The following is a 7,174-nucleotide window of genomic DNA, read 5'->3' as shown; positions in this document are numbered from 1 at the left end:
CATATGTTACTTATTATATTATAATAATATAATATATTATATGTTACTATAATTCAGGCATTTCTTTTAAATTATAGGAAAATACATCTCATTTGCAGTATCCTTTTATTGGATACGTTTTACTGCTTTTGTAGTGACAGCGGAGAAAGGGTAGGGGATGACTTGCAACAAAGGTCCTTGGCTGGACTCTTATTAGGAATGTTGTGATAACTTAGTCATTGACTTAAACCCTGGAGCAAACACCCACAATGGATAGTCAGTTGGACTTGGATTGGTGCGGGCAACTATGGCGTGCTGACCCAACTTGTTCTAGGGATGCAGCATTGCACTTCTCAGCCTGTCCGACCTGAACCAGACTGGTGCTTTGTTGTTGGATTGCCATGTAAGAGCATAAAGGTAAAGGCAAGTGGACCTGGCCCAACAACGCTTTAGTTCAACTTTATGGTTGTATCGCCATATCTGCAGCCGTATGTCTGAGACATTGGGGGGAAGAGAGGAACAGGGCTGTCGGACAGGTGGCAGGGCAGGCCTGATTAACCATTGCATGTAGTGAAGGTGAACTGACCCACGTGTCCATGGCCTTTGTGGCGGCAGATGCTCCAAGTTGTTGTTGTCAGTATGGGGTTATAAGTTGAGCTGAAGAAGGAGATCCGCTTTGGCTTTTTTAGCCCAGGAAGTTGTCTGTAGTCTTCGGAGTTAAAGGAAGGCCAAAAGGGCCGTGGCTTTTTTGGTTGCCGAAGCAAAAATCCAGGTGTTGGAGGAATTCAGGAGGCTGGGAAGTTCTTACCACCCGTCAGACGACCCAGGGAATGGAAGCAGGGCTTTGGCCCAGGATGTGTTCAGTAGTAAGTTTTTCCCTTTTTTAAGACGGGTGACCGGAGGGTGGTCTATACTACAATGCTCATCTACCTGGGACTGCCCCTGCCAGGGTACTTGAAAGGAGACTCAGAAGGAGCAGCGCGGATTCCCCCCTGGTCAAGGACTCGCTCTTCACCCTTGCAAGGTTCCTTGAGGGGTCATGGGAGCTTGGTCCTGATACAACCAGATCTTTGTTTGTATTCAGGAAGTCAAGCACATTGTCATTGGGTGTTGCTCTCCGCCAGGCTTGTCTGATATCACCGATTCTGTTTGCGATCTTCAGGGACTGGATCTCAAGACTTAGCCAGGGGGAGGATTTGTCCGGCTTCGGGGACCTCAGAATCGCTACTCTGCTCTTCACAGATGATGTGGCTCTGTGGGTTTCATCAGACCGTGACCATGAGAGACCCATCACGCGCCAGGGTGGCTCGCAGCATCTCCAAGTCCGATGCTTCGGTTCCCTGCCAGATAATGGTGGATTGCTCCCTCCAGGTTGGGAGTGAATAACCGCCCAAAGTGAAGGAGTTCAAGTAACAGTGTTTTGTTTTTTCACCGCAAGGGAAGAAAGGAACCTAAAAAGGTCATATTCTGAAAACTGCAGTGCACTCTGGGAATTTGTTTTGGCTTAAGATACCAAATGCTAGAGATACCTCAAACAGATTGATTATGTATAAAAAATGATTTCCACAAAATATCACAGCTAAAAATGTGCTCTACCAAATGCTTGAGCAGCATATGAGTTTTTTTATATATCATATATGACACAGACATTTGAACAATTATCATTAAAATTAAAATATACTCTAAACAGAACTGTTCTACAATGTAACAAAACACTAGAATAGAATACATCAAAGACTTTTGTCTACCTAGGAATGACTATGAAACATGTTATTTTATCACTGTTCTGAAATCAGTCCGTCTGTCTTAACATGACATTTGACCAACACTTTAAAGTTGTGTTAATCATGCGGTTTTCGAGTGTATGAGCAGGATAGTGACTGGAGGGGAAAATATTCCTTGCGCTCCTGAAGGCAGCTTTCATAAGAGTGTAATCAGTCCATTTATTTGCATTGGCTGTAATAGCCTGGCTATCACTTTCTGCTCGGCTGTCAGCGTTGATGGATGAACATTGCTCTGGCCGCTGAAGGAAAATCTCAGCCGGGACTCACCGCAGACTTTTCAATTTGAGGGCTCTCGACAAGTGGAGGTAGGACTGTTGTTGTTGTTGTTGTTGTTGTTGTTGTTGTTGTTGTTGTTTTGAACGCCATTCCTGCAATAAACTCTGAGGTACCAATTTTAAATACCCCTCAATAGAATGTAATTCAACGGGACCACACATTACAGCCTCCAAAAAACACACACAGTTGAATCAACACTGGCAATCTAAACATTATAAATGTCAAACAGGTTTTATTAATGAAGGGCTGTTGTATTGGATTACATCAACACAGGTGTTAAGGCAACATTTAATCAGTAAGAATAGTGGACAAGTAGCAATGTAGTTTTTACGACATTTTGACTTGTCATGATCAGTTAAAATGTCAATTTAAGATATATTTAAAACAATTTAGACATGACTCAGATATACTATCATATTTAGAAATTGCATTTATTCGAGTTAAAACTGCTGTACAAAAATCTTTAATTTAATTACACATATCAGTTATTCCTTTTTCAGTAGTAAGAATAGCGTTTACATTTATCTACAATTGAATTTCCACATGTTGAAAAGGGGTTATGACTAGTGGAAATGTCGAATCCCATCACAGATTTCAACAACTGAAATTTTCCACTAGTGACAATTGAATTGTAAATATCAACAATCAAAATTTTTTACGAGTGAGAATTCATTTTTGGATATCATTAATGAGGATTTCAACTATTCAAAATGACATTATTGATATGTCGTATTGGAATTATAACACGTCAAAACTAAATAATAGATATCTGTATTTGAGTCTGAATAGTCAATGGTAAACGTTGGCTGGTTGTGTTTAAGTAACATATATCTACAATGAACATGTCTGTTAGTGAGAAATTAATTGTTAACACCAAGAATTAAGATTTGGACTGGTTTAGTGAAAATGAATATTTGGCTAAGGTAAATTACAATGTAATAATTATGTGTTAACATGTCATCTCGTAAAATGTTGCGTTGCTGTGTAAACTGATGTTTACACAGCAAAATACAATAGATATTAGAGATAATTATGACCTGTTTACACTAGCTCTAAGCAGTTTATACTACATAATTAAAACTGCTTATGACTTGTTTAATTAATGAAAATACAATATTTTAACCATTTGAAGTGTGTGCCTTTATGGAAAAAAACACTATAAATGACTATTAAAGTGGAAGGATAACATTTAGAATTTTTGGAGATAGGGGTGAGAGAAGCCTTCGATAATGTTCATGGACCTTTTCTAAAAATGTCCGAAATGAAAGGCAGCAAGGATCTTCTCTGCTGTTCTCAGCACCTGCTGTAGGGTCTTACAGTCAGAGGTGTTGCAGTTTCCATGCCAACAGCAATGCAAGTTACTCAGACTCCTGCAAAAGCTTGAAAAATGAAAATCCCCCCTTGGAATTGTTAAAGTAAATTTTCTTCTTCTTTCCCACTATAATGCTGCCCTGTGGGCTTCCCTCATGACACACGGGAAGTAGACACGAGATTAACCTACAGTTCTATGAACCATCTTTACTGTAGAGTCGCTGTTTAAACAGGCCCTATTATGCTATTTTCCGGACGCATATTTTTATCGCAATTTACAGTTATAACATGTTTACATGCGTTAATGCTCATAATCTGCCTTGTTTTTCTCATCCTGGCTGTCCTGCAGCACCTGTTCTCACCCTCTCTCTGAAATGCTCCTTTGTAGCGCTTGCTCCTCCCTCCAGAAAGCAAAGTCTGCTCTGATTGGTCAGCTAGCCCGCTCTGTTGTGATTGCTCAACATTTCACATTTCAAAAAACTCTTCCTCCGGAGCTTCAGCTCAGTCTCTCTCTTTTGTTGTTTGAGGGCGGGCCAAACTAGCCGGAAGGAGTTTTACGTCACGTCAGTAACATTATGACCTCATAAAGTTACAGAAGTGAAGGAGAGAATTCAATGGAGCCGTTTCAGGCAGCTCAGGAGCAGTGATTCGTAGGGGGAGGGTAACTCCTTTTAGGCGTGGACTTCAGGTTTTACACTCTACAGACCTTTTACATGTACAAAAAAATATATATAACACACTAAAGAAAAGGGTAAAAGTGGAAAAGCATTATAGGACCACTTTAAGTTATCAGCTGCCTCACCTCATCTCTGTATGCAGACTCCTCACTTTTGGTTACGCAGCTCACAACTGTTGTTGTTGCAAATGTAATGCAATGATGTGATTTGAGCTAAGTGGAAGATTATTTTAGACCATACACAGACAGGGGGGAGTTTAATACCCTTAAACTTCCGGGTGACTGTGAGGGTGTTGTAAATACATGTATGTAGGTGGTGAATCTTTTCAGATGTCATTTTAGAATTCTCTGAGTTAATTAAATGGTAACGCATGTATTATTTGATGCTATCTTTAGAGTGTAACATTGTTTAAGTCTAAGTAAAGTGTAAAGCAGGTAGTAGGTAGGCTGTACGATGTCACATGCTGTTGCAGACTTTGTTCTCAAGGTGGAAGCATTAGAGCCATGATATTGCTACTCCGGCAAGTGCTTCATGGTCCTTTTTCCTGTTTACATGCGACAAACATGGAGGTTTACAATGTGGACGGTGTTGTAACCCTATGGTGTAAAATAGTTTTAGTTAATACACACGTCTTGTAAAGTTAACCCGTACAAACACGCAAAGGACGTTTTCTCTCATTTTGGGCGCCAGTCGTCAACCACTGTGTTCTCAGTTGCACGGTAGGCTAATGTTAGCATGCGCAAAGCCACAGCGTACTATTTTACTTTGTTGCTAGAGAAACGGTTACAGGTTTTACATTAGTTTTAACTGTTTGTTTGAAGGTAGAAGAGTTGCGCAATTCCAGGAAGTTCCACGTCAGTTTAGTGAATTCATTGCAATGTATGTATCCTTTTTTAATTATACATTCAACACATTTTACCAGGTTATTTTTGTGGGCTCATGGTTGTTAAATGTGAATTTTTGAACATTTTATGTTTTCCATCTAAAGTCATGGCCCACTGACGTATTTTGTTTTTTCTTCAAAATCTTTTTACCGTTAAAAACGGTCACAAACTGTAACAGCATGAAAATGTTCTCAAAAAGAACTCAGTAGGTGTCATTGTCAATTTTGATTTTAAAACATTTATATTAATAAAAAAAAAAAGACAATTTTCACCATTTTGCACTATTGTGGGGAAGAACACTAGTTCTCTAAACACCACTAATAATTTCTGTGCTTTTGCACACATCTGTCTCACTTTGGACAAGGTCACTGCAGACTTCTATTTACATTGAGCTTTACCTCTGGCTGTTATAAACTTTTAGTTCATCTGGGTTTGCACATTCTGTTGTCGGTTGGAGCCACAGGTATGGAGCTCCTCAGTTCAAGGCTCAATTGAGGTCTATATATATCAGAGGGAACTGAAATGTTCTCCCCTGTTTCCTGCAGGTCGGTGTTGCTGATGAGTAGAGACACTACCTCTTTCTCCAGAGGGGAGACTTCTTTATGTTACTGCCACCTTGTGGCCTTTATTAGCCACTGTAAACATATTTTAACAACCATTTCCATGTGAATGCTGTGTCACCCTTTTTACCTGTATGTTTAGACTATAAGAGTAACTATATGAATAACTATAATATTGAACTAAAAGTGCAACTTCAGCAGAGCAGTTCTTTCCAAAAAGCCAGCTTGCATTCTCCTCTCAGGTAGGGATGGGTGTTGTTAAGATTTTATTGATACTAGTGCTCTTATCTATACTGATTATCGGTTCGGTTCATTATTAAACTCTTATTGATTCTTTTTTATTATTTTGTGGGGAAAAAATACAATTAATAAGAGAACCGACATTGCTTTATTTTTCTTCTCTGTAAACAAATAGTCTTTCTTGAGCAGAAGTACAAAAAGTGACGGAATATTTAAAATACATTCGCAACTAACCAATTAGCTTTAATTGATTAAACTATTCTTATGATAAAACTCTGTATTGCATCGCTAACGTTACCTGCAGTGGACGAGGGCAGACGGCTGATCTCCAAACAGTAGAAAACTGATCATTTCTGCAGATTGATGTTCTGCTTTTTGTCCAGATGTTGTGATAAACTGCTGCTGTTTCCTCCCTTAACTTGTGAGGGTTTTATTGAGTTTGAGACAACATGAGTTCTCAGCATCTACTCAAGGAAAATGTCGCCGCACTTCGTGTTCTCTCTGCCATGATGTGTGTCTCACTGTACTGAGCTGGGTTCGGTGTAGTGTGTGTGTGTGTGTGTGTGTGTGTGTGTGTGTGTGTGTGTGTGTGTGTGTGTGTGTGTGTGTGTGTGTGTGTGTGTGTGTGTGTGTGTGTGTGTGTGTGTGTAACTGTCCCTGTTCATCCCTGTCTCTAATAGTGACACTCTCTGACTACCTACAAATTGTCCTCCGTGTTACCACGTCTTTGAATTCTGCCAGTGAAGGGTGCAGGTACTGTCATCATCATCATCATCATCTCAGTCTGGGTCATATGGAAATCATTAAAGCAGAAGAGCGAGCAAATTCAACGCAAAACCAGCTGTGGAGTTCAGCTGCTGCTTATAACCCGAGTTCAGCGCTAAGCCTTTCTAATTTGCTTTACTTAACTCTCACTCTCTCACACTCACTCACTCCATCACACACAAAGCCCTGTTCTCCTATACTTGTGAGGACACTCGATTAAGCAGCCCAGCCGCACACACACTCAATCCACAACCTGCCACATAAAAGAAAGAGCCAGTATCAGCATCAGAGAATTTTAATAAAGGCACAGTTGGTATGTGAGAAACCCTGAAATGACTACCTCACGTCTTTCCACTACTGCCTACTACTGTAGAAGTGTGCAGCAGAGATGCTAATCACTCAGCCACCACATTACCATGAAAGAGATGTCCTCCCTCTATACAAGGGTGGGTTTGTAGTTGGTAATAAGTAGGAGTTTCATAATTTTTCTTGTATTAATCTGCTATTATTGGTGCTATCACTGCTATTACTACTCCCATTATGTATCATTTCTGTCATATGGATAGACTATGTTGTCATTTTGTTATGTTGTTCATTCTGTACACATGACAGATATTACATCCCTCCTCTGTTGCTCTCCCACAGGTTTCTTCCTTTGTTTTCCTCTTTAAAGGTTTTCTTTAGGGAGTTTTTCCCTT

This window comes from Anoplopoma fimbria, chromosome 24 (genome assembly GCF_027596085.1).
Source record: "Anoplopoma fimbria isolate UVic2021 breed Golden Eagle Sablefish chromosome 24, Afim_UVic_2022, whole genome shotgun sequence".
NCBI classification, from domain to species: domain Eukaryota; kingdom Metazoa; phylum Chordata; class Actinopteri; order Perciformes; family Anoplopomatidae; genus Anoplopoma; species Anoplopoma fimbria.
Note: the sequence above shows the minus strand (reverse complement) of the source record.